The following is a 10,885-nucleotide window of genomic DNA, read 5'->3' as shown; positions in this document are numbered from 1 at the left end:
GCCGCACGTCTTGGACACTCGGGTGAGGAAAGGGGCGGAGCTGTCAACTGATCACCACCTGGTGGTGAGTTGGCTCCGATGGTGGGGGAGGACGCCGGTCAGGCCTGGCAGGCCCAAACGTAATGTGAGGGTCTGCTGGGAACGGCTGGCGGAACCCTCTGTCAGAAGGAGCTTCAACTCCCACCTCCGGGAGAGCTTCGATCATGTCTCGGGGGGGGCCGGGGACATTGAGTCCGAATGGGCCATGTTCCGGGCCTCCATTGTTGAAGCGGCTGACCGGAGCTGCGGCCGCAAGGCGGTCGGTGCATGTCGCGGCGGTAACCCTCGGACCCGGTGGTGGACTCCGGAGGTGAGGGATGCCGTCAAGCTGAAGAAGGAGGCCTATCGGGCTTTAATGGCTGGTAGGACTCCTGAGGCAGCTGATGTGTACCGGCAGGCCAAGCGGAACGTGGCTTTGGCGGTCACGGAGGCAAAAACCCGGGCATGGGAGGAGTTCGGCGAGGCCATGGAGAATGACTTCCGAGCAGCTTCAAAAAGGTTCTGGACCACCATCCGGCGACTCAGGAGGGGGAAGCAGTGCTCTGTCAACACTGTATACGGTGGGGACGGTGCGCTGCTGACTTCGACGGGGGACGTCCTGGATCGGTGGAAGGAATACTTTGAAGACCTCCTTAATTCCACCAACACGCTTTCCGACGTGGAGGCAGAGTCTGGGGACATCGGGGGGGGCCCTTCTATCTCTGGGGCCGAGGTCGCCGAGGTGGTTGAAAAGCTCCGCGGTGGCAGGGCCCCTGGGGTGGATGAGGTCCGCCCGGAGTTCCTTAAGGCTCTGGATGTTGTAGGGCTGTCTTGGTTGACACGACTCTGCAACATCGCGTGGACATCGGGGACAGTGCCTCTGGACTGGCAGACCGGGGTGGTGGTTCCCCTCTTTAAAAAGGGGGACCGGAGGGTGTGCTCCAACTTTAGGGGGATCACACTCCTCAGCCTCCCTGGGAAAGTCTATTCAGGGGTCCTGGAGAGGAGGGTCCGCCGGATTGTCGAACCTCGGATTCAGGAGGAGCAATGTGTTTTTCGTCCTGGCCGTGGAACAGTGGACCAGCTCTATACCCTCCGCGGAGTCCTGGAGGGTACATGGGAGTTCGCCCAACCAGTCTACACATGTTTTGTGGATTTGGAAAAGGCGTTCGACCGTGTCCCTCGGGGGCTCATGTGGGGGGTGCTCCGAGAGTACGGGGTACCGGATTCCCTGATCGGGGCTGTCCGGTCCCTGTACGACCGGTGCCAGAGTTTGGTCCGCATTGCCGGTAGTAAGTCGAACTTGTTTCCGGTGAGGGTTGGACTCCGCCAGGGCTGCCCTATGTCACCGATTCTGTTCATTACCTATATGGACAGGATTTCTAGGCGCAGCCAGGGTGTTGAGGGGGTCCGGTTTGGTGACCTCAGGATCGGGTCGCTGCTTTTTGCAGATGATGTGGTCCTGTTGGCTTCATCGGGCCGTGACCTTCAGCTCTCACTGGAGCGGTTCGCAACCGAATGTGAAGCGGCTGGGATGCGAATCAGCACCTCCAAATCTGAGGCCATGGTTATCGACCGGAAAAGGGTGGAGTGCCATCTCCGGGTCGGGGAGGAGATCCTGAACCAAGTGGAGGAGTTCAAGTATCTCGGGGTCTTGTTCACGAGTGAGGGAAGAATGGAGCGCGAGGTCGACAGGCGGATCGGTGCGGCGTCCGCAGTGATGCGGGCTCTGCATCGGTCCGTTGTGGTGAAGAAGAAGCTGAGTCGAAAGGCGAAGCTCTCTATTTACCAGTCGATCTACGTTCCTACCCTCACCTATGGTCACGAACTATGGGTAGTGACCGAAAGAACGAGATCGCGAATACAAGCGGCCGAAATGAGCTTTCTCCGCACGGTGTCCGGGCTCTCCCTTAGAGATAGGGTGAGAAGCTCGGTCATCCGGGAGGGGCTCAGAGTAGAACCGCTGCTCCTCCGCGTCGAGAGGAGCCAGCTGAGGTGGCTCGGGAATCTGATTAGGATGCCTCCTGGACGCCTCCCTGGTGAGGTGTTCCGGGCACGTCCCACTGGGAAGAGGCCCCGGGGAAGACCCAGGACACGCTGGAGGGACTATGTCACTCGGCTGGCCTGGGAACGCCTCGGGGTCCCCCAGGAAGAGGCGGTGGAAGTGGCCGGGGAGAGGGAAGCCTGGGCCTCCCTGCTTAGGTCGTTGCCCCCGCGACCCGATCCCCGGACAAGCGGCAGATGACGACGACAATAACAATAGGTGCCTCGCAGCTTCGCTGCTTGGCCCCTAAAAAGAATAAAACTAACAATAACAATAGGTTTCTTCCTTACGGAGGAATCCTAATAAAACTAACAATAACAATAGGTTTCCTCCTGACGGAGGAACCCTAAAGACGCACATTGATCACATGTTTACTCCTTAGATTTGTCCCTTTTAGTATTTTATACTGTAGTACAGTGCATTGTAGGCTAAACACATTGTATGGGCCTGAACATTGTGCTTTCCATTTGTTACAGTACTGACTGCTCAATAGATTTTGACTGATGGCAGGTTCATATCAACAAAGAACAAGAATTATAATATTAAAGAGACAAAGGACAAGTTTGTGAGATGCAGGGTACAGTACTGTTAAAATAGGGGTACCAGGAGGAGGAAATTTGCAAAGAGCAAATGTAAAACAAAATGTAACCCAGTAAAAAGACAAATGACATTTATTGGTTATCTTAAATGGTTACATTTAAAGGTTAATTTGAGCAAAATGTGTATTTTTCTAACTAAAGAAAGTATTTAGAATAAGCCAATCACGTTTTAGAAATGGAATGATGAACACTTTAATTTATGCCTATCAGCTCACGGTGTGATGTAGGCTCACTCCCCACGCTCGAGGTGAACGAACGTGGGCAGGCAGAAAAAGCAGTTGAAACGATGAATGAAACCTGAAATCTGAAAGTGAACCAAGAAAAGTGATGTTTTATTTTCATTTAATAATAAGTGGTGTACATTAAAATATCTGACAAAAGATCGAAAAGTATAAAGAAAAGAACTGCATAGTTGATCCAAGGATTTGGTGAGTGGGAATTAATGTGTTGCTAGCCAGTTCATCATAAAGCTTTTGCTAGCTATTTCATTGCTATGTCTAAGTTTGCTTGCTCGGGGTGTTAACCAGGCTAGCCATTGTTCACGCCACGTGTAATTTTATTCCACGTGCGTTTAGTCGTGTTAGTGTTATGTTTTTCTGTAATGCCTAGACCGGTTTACTGTTTCATTAGTTCGACAGTAGTTTTCAACAGTGCTTGAAGTGGAGAAAAAAAGGTGCCGGTGTTACGTCCCTACTGGTTTCCGGGCTAACTGGTTTCCCAGCGTCGCGTACACCTATCAGTCTGCCTCTATCACCAGATTCGTCACAAATTCTCAAACATAAAACTGAGGATTTTAAAGTCGGATCTCATATTTGCTGCGGCGAATATGAAAGTATAGGCTACGTGCGCACTACATTACCATTTACGACAAAATAAATGGAGACAAAATAAAACATTTGCAGGCTCGCATGAAGTGGAATTCGATCGCACTAGAGCAAAACACTTCATTTTCCAAAGGCCCTTGCTTTACACCATGAGCCATTCCAGCTCATGGAAATCTTCAAATTAGTTATGTGCTTAATAACCACCTTGGCCTCCCGGTAACATCTTGATTTGGCTTCTTCTGGAACAACTGGTTACCATAGACACTACCCGAATGTAGGCTACTAATAACGTATTTCGGGTTTGTTCCGAGGCAATAGCCGTATTTACCCCGACATCAAAGCTCCTTTTGACACCACATATTAAAAATTCATACTAAGAACGTCGTGTTATCCCAGACAATACGATCAAAATACGCGTAACACAACATGGAAACTAGGGATGGGATTTCACCGATTTGCATCGGTGCATCGGCATAAATTCTCACGATGCGAAGGCCCGGATCAAAAAAGTGTGCACCGGATACAATGTGGGATGAAATCGCGATGCATCGTTTCTAACATCTTTGCATCGGTATAATCTGATGTATTTATATAGAATTGTGTATGCGAACACCTTTAGTATTTAGAGATTTGAGACTTTTGTGACCAATAATTTTATATTTAGATAGTTCTTAAGCACGCTCTTATCTCCACTGCTGTCACTGGCCGATTCTCATGAAGTCTCTCCGCAAAGTTTTGTGCGAGTTGGAGGTGTGTTTGGGCGGGTGTTGGTGGAGGAAGAGTTACACGTTTCTACAAATTGCAATGAATCCAAGGTTTGGCAACACTTCGGATTTTAAAAGAAAGATGGGCAATTTGACAAGACCCATGCAATTTGCAAGATATATCGTACTGTTATAAAGTACACAGGTAATGCACGGCTAATTTAGGTAGTCACCTGAAGAGGTTACATGGTATTTGTGTGTAGACGTCTGCCCCCCCCCTCGGATTCAGCTATGGCTACAGTCAGTGGCTAGCTCCAGCGGTACCCCTAGCAAGAATAGGAAACTATTCTCCAACAAAACAAATCCCTTTTGTGTACGACAAAGTAAGACGAGAGATAGCTGAGTCATTGAGAAAAATCTTAAGTAGGACGTATGAGTAGGAAAAGTAGGACGTATATGAGTTCAATTTAGTGTGTAGTGTTATGACAGTGTTTACAGCAGCTTGTGACTGGCAGTAGTTCACCCATTTTTACATTCAGAGAACACATACAACAGGAAGGACTGGTTTAAGGCAAGGTCCAGGCCTGATGTTATTTTATCTTTTGTCAGAGACATTGTTTAATATGTGAAATAAAACTTTCACTTGTTTAGTTAATTAATGATTTGCAGTCTGACAAAGAAATAAATCATAGCATAAAAGTAAATCATTAAGTACCATATTGAATTGCATAGCATCATATGCCCTTTGCTTCGCATCTCATTGAATCGCATCGTGTCAAATCGCACTGCATCGCAATAGGGGTGAATCGTATCGTATCACATTAGTAGTTGCTTTTATGTATCTTTAATGTATCGGATCGTTGGCAGTGCATCGAGATGTGTATCCCATCGTCCTCAGTGATGGAGATGCACATCCCTAACTCAACTGTGCTGTACAGTACTGTGTGAAAATACTTTAATTGATTGATTGACTCCTATGATAAGTGGCATGATATAGTAACGTGGGCACAGACATTATCCTACTTCTGATAATCATCGCAAGGTAACCCTAACAGGTAACCAGCTGTTAAGGATGAACCCCAAACCAAGTAACCTCAAAAGTTACCTGGATGTTAGATGTAATAATTGTTTATAGTACTTCATACAAACATGTGTAGTGCTTCACATAATAAAGACAATATGATGGCATTACATGAGTGTTGTGTGTTTGTTTGACATAAAATACAAATGTATGTATCATAGGAACCTCACAAAGTTTTGTGGACACTGCTCACAAATAAATTCGACACCTTCAGTGCTGTTATGCGGGTAGAATATTACTACATATACAGGCTACTACGTGATGAGTATTTTCGGGTAGTGTCTACGGTAACTAGTTGATTCAGAAGAACCAAAACAACTTGTTGCCTAAAGCCCAACGTAGGGCTTGGCGGTATGACGGTATATACCGTGCGACGGTAGAAATGTGTCTACCGGGAGACATTTGGCTATACCGTTTCAACCGCGGTATACTTTTATACTATATTTTTGTATTACACGTGTCAATTAAATGTCTGGTTGTTGTATTGTATATAAGCCATCATATAAATCAAATTCTTGCGATATTTAGAATTGTAGTTTAACTTTTATTTGATTTGCTATTTTCGTTTGACCTGAAGCACATTTGCGTTGGTCTGACGGAATTTTCGAGTAATGGCTGTAATGTAGTGATCACTACATTTGTTCAGAATATAAACTTGTGAAATGAATTGATTTCAAAAGATATAGCCAAGAAACACTCAGCCATAGGCTACACGAAATCGCATAGGAAACGAATGTTTCCATGTTGTGTTACGCGTATTTTGATTGTATTGTCTGGGATAACAGCGACGTTCTTAGTATGAATTTTTAATATGTGGTGTCAGAAGGAGCTTTGATGTCGGGTTAAATACGGCTATTGCCTCGGAACAAACCCGAAATATGTTATTAGTAGCCTACATTCTGCTAGTGTCTATGATAACCAGTTGTTCCAGAAGAAGCCAAATCAAGATGTTACCTGGAGGCCAAGGTGGTTATTAAGCACATAACTGATTTGACAGGGCTCCAGACTGCGACCAAATGGTCGCATTTTGCGACCAGTTTTTGAGACAGTGCAAGCATTTTTTACAAACACTCGCGCATGTGCAACCTACAAATGAATTCATTAGGTGTGCACAATGACAGTAGCCTGGCTACCAGCCCAACTTCGCAATGACAGCACACGTTAGCAACAATGCATAGATACGACGTTCTAGTCAGACAGTGGTATCGGTGTTCCTTCCCAGCTAACACAGTTACGTTGCCCTTACGTTGCCGCAACGTCACTCGTTGACCAAACGTCTTTGGCGACGTTGCGGGACCGTGCATCTGTGGGGCGCCAGTAGGTTGCCGCAACATCATCTTGTGACGTTGCCAGTCCGTAACCGCAACGTTATTTTCTGACGTTGCCAGTCCGTAACCGCAACCTCCTAGCAACGTAGCTTTCCGACGTTGCCAGTCCGTAACCGCGACGTCGTCGCAACGTTGTTTTGTGACGTTGCCAGTCCGTAACCGCAACGTTAATTACTAACCTATATTTCTCAGTTCTTTTGCGTATATTGGGGCGGTTCATATGCAGACCTCATTTGCCCCAAATGCTACTTGTTCTTGTATAATAGGCTACATAGCCAACTTCAGGAGGACTCTGTTTGTGTGGTGTGTTGCCTAACTCAAGCTAATCATAAACAAGGCAGCATTTCCATGTAACATTCAGTCATTTTATTTCAAACAAAGTGCCAGTGAATACAGTGAATGAAACAGTGAATGAACATCTTCTGCCAGTCCCCGCTACAGGTCCTGTCTGTTGGCCCTGACAATGAAGCACAAAATAAGTTAGTGTCCTATCAACATAATTGCACGCATGAAAGGGGCTATACAAGTCATAAAAAAAATCACATCTAGAATAATATACATCATCAAAAAAATATTATGGGATTCTAGTTTTTGGTCACATAGCCATGTGAAAGGTTGGATTGGGAAGCTGCCATCATCATTCATTCACCTGGCTTGTTTTGAATGGGCTGCCGGGGCGTGTTTGAGTGTCTACGCTGTGAGGAGCTCCACAGCCTTCTCTCCTAGTCCCGTCTTCCACTTCATCACAGCATCTGCAATTAGAAGTCATGAACTTATTGTTAGCACCAATTTGTACGTTGAACACTGCGTGTAAGCCATAGTTCACAACATCTTAAAACACCTACCACTCTTTCGGAACTCCAGCACCTTAAGGCGCTCCTCAAGGTCTTGGAGTTCAGCCTGTGTTTGGGCCACCTGTAGGTCCATCACTGGCACCTCTTCAGCATGTTTGCCCTGTCATCGCCTGAATAGGTGAGCCTCTTGCTGGTTCTCCTCCAATGTCTCCATCTTCTGGAACATAACCTCTAATGTGTCTGTCAGTAAAGACAAGTAAAACAAGTTTACAAGAGTTAACATGATTGGCATACACTGTGGTTCTTCTAGATTAGCTGTAACATTGATGTAAATAACACATGTTACCTTGAATGGCTGTATACAAAGCATTTGTAAGACAACATTTGTTGTTTTGACAAATATGTATCCCCCTGCCACGATCAGAACAACTTAAGTATGCCTTACAATGAGTTGGCAATGCTATTGAGAAGCTTTGAGTGTCTTATATTTGCATGGCCACACGGTGCTATCACACCCACACTTCACCGCAAAGTCACGCGTGTTCTCGGGACCGCTGGTGGGGTCTCATATACGGGTGCGCAGTGCCTCCCACAGTACTCTAGCTCTCCGCTCTATTCCTTAAAATCGCAACCTGAAACTAATGTGCGCCTACCTACATAATCAACAAGATAGAGATTAAAATCATGTACTCAGGTCTCCGGGGGTTCGGGACCCTCCCCTGGGGTCTGCTCTTTGAGGCTGCTCCACAAACAGCAGGAGAGCCTCCTCTACAGGCTGTGAGCGGACAAGGGTACCCCTATAGCCCCGCTATCTAGATCACCCTAACCTACCAGGATCCTCGCCCTGTCCCCCCTCGCTGTCTTCACGCCGGCAGCCCTAAATGGTCTGCGAACGCCGCTACCCCCCGATTGCGTACAGTGTGCTTTAAAGATTGACGACGTCCACCACAACGGCTCCCAGACCAACCACTACACTACCGACCGTCTACCCATTTATACCCTTCTCAACACTCCCCTCCACAGGTGCAGCCACTTGCCCAATCATCAGTGCAGTGCTTGACCGCTCCCCTAACTAACCCCGTCATTCACTGCAGTACCGTAGCTAAAAGTCTAGGAAAGTTGAGGCTGTTTTTCTCTAGGTACTTATAAACCTAGCTAAAAGTCTTGGAAAGTTCAGGCAATTTTTTTCTAGGTTCCTACGAACGTCGTAATCTGCCAGACAAGTGGGTTCCCCTTCGTTCTTTTGGTGAGCAGTTTCACAAGCCTTTCTTACCCGGCGTCATGGAGCCTAGCAGCTAAATACTTATTTAGCACTAGCGTTGCTACTGTATCCCTGCCTGTGTTTGAGCTGTTGTGCTGTTATACTCAGCAAGTATCGTGTTGTGGTGTCGGAGGTAGGGATGGGTATCGTTAATTTTTATCGATATCGATACCATTTTTGAGACTGCTTAACGATTCGAGTCTTTATCGATACCACTATCGATACTTTTCTATATCTTAAGTAAAACAGGTAGAACAAGGGGAAGGTGTTGCTCTCAGGAGGAGGCTGGCTCAAAGGAGCATATAAGCACAATGAATCCTGACTGGCTGAATCTAAATCTGTCCACTACAGATGTAATATCCACAACCTGGATGAGTAACTAGACTGTGATTGGTTGGTTGACAAAAAGTGACATTGTCAAGCTCATTGAATTTATGAAAAGTTGTACACGTTTCAACAAAAGGCATCTGATATAGCTAAATTACCAGCTAACCAAACCCAAACCTTCCTTATCTTATCCCTATTTTTTTCTGTCTCTGTTTTTGTTTAACACTATGCTTAAGCATCCCACAGAGCCATGCTCGTGGTGACTGTTTTGAATGATCAGCAGTGAGGAGGGGGGGGGGGGGCTTGTCTTTACTCACACACTGTGCTCGTAAATAATTTTTGCAGTTCACGCACACATCAAATTTTAGGGGTATATGCGAGTCAAATAGTTGCACTGTTGAGCCCTGAATTGGCTTATTATTATCAACAACGGAGACTCGTTACGAAGTTGGGGTGCGCTCCCCAGAGGATTGTCCTGCAAAGGCAGCTGGAGTTTGCACCGTTGCGACTCGGACACAGTCGAAGTACTGCATTTTATCTTTATCTGATGCAGGTGCTTTTTCATCGCAGTTGTTTTCCCCCTTTACAATAAATTACTTTAGAACATATACTGCACTTTGCTTTGTCTTTATCTAGCCAAGCCTTTGACCGTTCCGTGCGTTCTGCCATCGTAGCTAGCAAATGATAAATGAAGCGAAGTAGCGCGTGAGGCAATTACATTCTTCTTTGTTTAGTTTAAAGGGGGTTGGCAGGCATTTCAATTGAATTAGTCATTTTATTAGTCAAACATTGTATGTTTGTGCACCAGTGATTTGATTTAAATAACATTAATTGTTTCTCGAGACATAAATCAACGTTACATTATATTACTTGGTCTCGATAGCGGTATCGATAAACTTGGACCTTATTGATATTCGGGTTTTGAGAAATTTGGAACCGGGTCCTTACAGAACCGGTTCTCGATACCCATCCCTAGTCGGAGGACTGATTGACACAAGTCATTAACTAAGACTTGCATGTACAGTAGGCTACGTAATGTCACATTAAATAATGTATTTAAACTCAAGCTTATATGGTGTGTCGCTGTATATCAGTTGTAAAAATTACAGTAAAAAAACGGACCCATCTGCAACCGACGCAGGCACACCCCGCAATTTACCCAGAAATTGTCCCAGGGGCGATTCTAGGATCAGACCTTTAGGGGGGCTCAGCCCCCAATGAGAATGTGACATGAATACAGTGCCTTGCAAAAGTGCTAAACGTAAACCCCTTGCTAATATAAATCCCTAATTTCACTGGATAACAAAAAAATCCCAAAATATTATGCAAAATATTTAATGAAAGCTGTTGGAAAAATTGAAGATGTAACACATTTATCCTGTATAAGAATGATTCTGTGTTCAGCATTCCTTGTGTGTAGAGAGAGGCCTACACCCAAATCTGGACTTTGGGTAACACTAGGCATATGTAAACAAGGAGACCTGGGCTGACCACTCTCTCTTACTGGAGAGGCCATAAAAGATGTCTGGCCTTATCTGTGTTGGGTGAATCATGTGGTCAAGCTTACAGGGGTCAAAAGGCACACACACACTCAAACACGCACGCACACACGCGCACCAGGTCTACGCAAGGAACCAATGAAGAAGAGCCATGGAACATTTGCATGCTTTTGTCTTAACCAATGACTGTAAGAGCGCTTGTGCTTAAATAGTTAGCTAGCACAACATGCTAGCGGACAAATTTGTAGCACAATGGTGTGTGATGTTTTTGTCTCCTTGTGGGCCGGCTGCAAGCAATAAAGCTTTCTTAAACTTGTTCACCAACTGACTGTGCAATGCTTGATAGATTAATATTTCTGACAGGCACATCAACGATGTGCGCGGAGGTTATCTGGTGTCTCAATAC

The 10,885-nt window shown here is 45.8% G+C and overlaps 1 long non-coding RNA gene across 1 annotated transcript; it reads right to left on the bottom strand.

The window, feature by feature from the left end:
• Positions 1-6,941: 6,941 nt before the first annotated feature.
• On the bottom strand, positions 6,942-7,561 carry LOC146234334 (uncharacterized). Its single transcript, XR_014741777.1, has 3 exons — positions 7,444-7,561; positions 7,248-7,350; positions 6,942-7,055 (listed from the first exon to the last, which is right to left on the bottom strand). It is a non-coding gene; the product is annotated as an uncharacterized LOC146234334 (long non-coding RNA).
• Positions 7,562-10,885: the final 3,324 nt, after the last annotated feature.

The sequence above is a fragment of the Hypomesus nipponensis genome, chromosome 23 (assembly GCF_054491055.1).
Source record: "Hypomesus nipponensis isolate SF chromosome 23, ASM5449105v1, whole genome shotgun sequence".
NCBI lineage: Eukaryota > Metazoa > Chordata > Actinopteri > Osmeriformes > Osmeridae > Hypomesus > Hypomesus nipponensis.
Note: the sequence above shows the minus strand (reverse complement) of the source record. Positions and strands in the feature narration are given on the sequence as shown.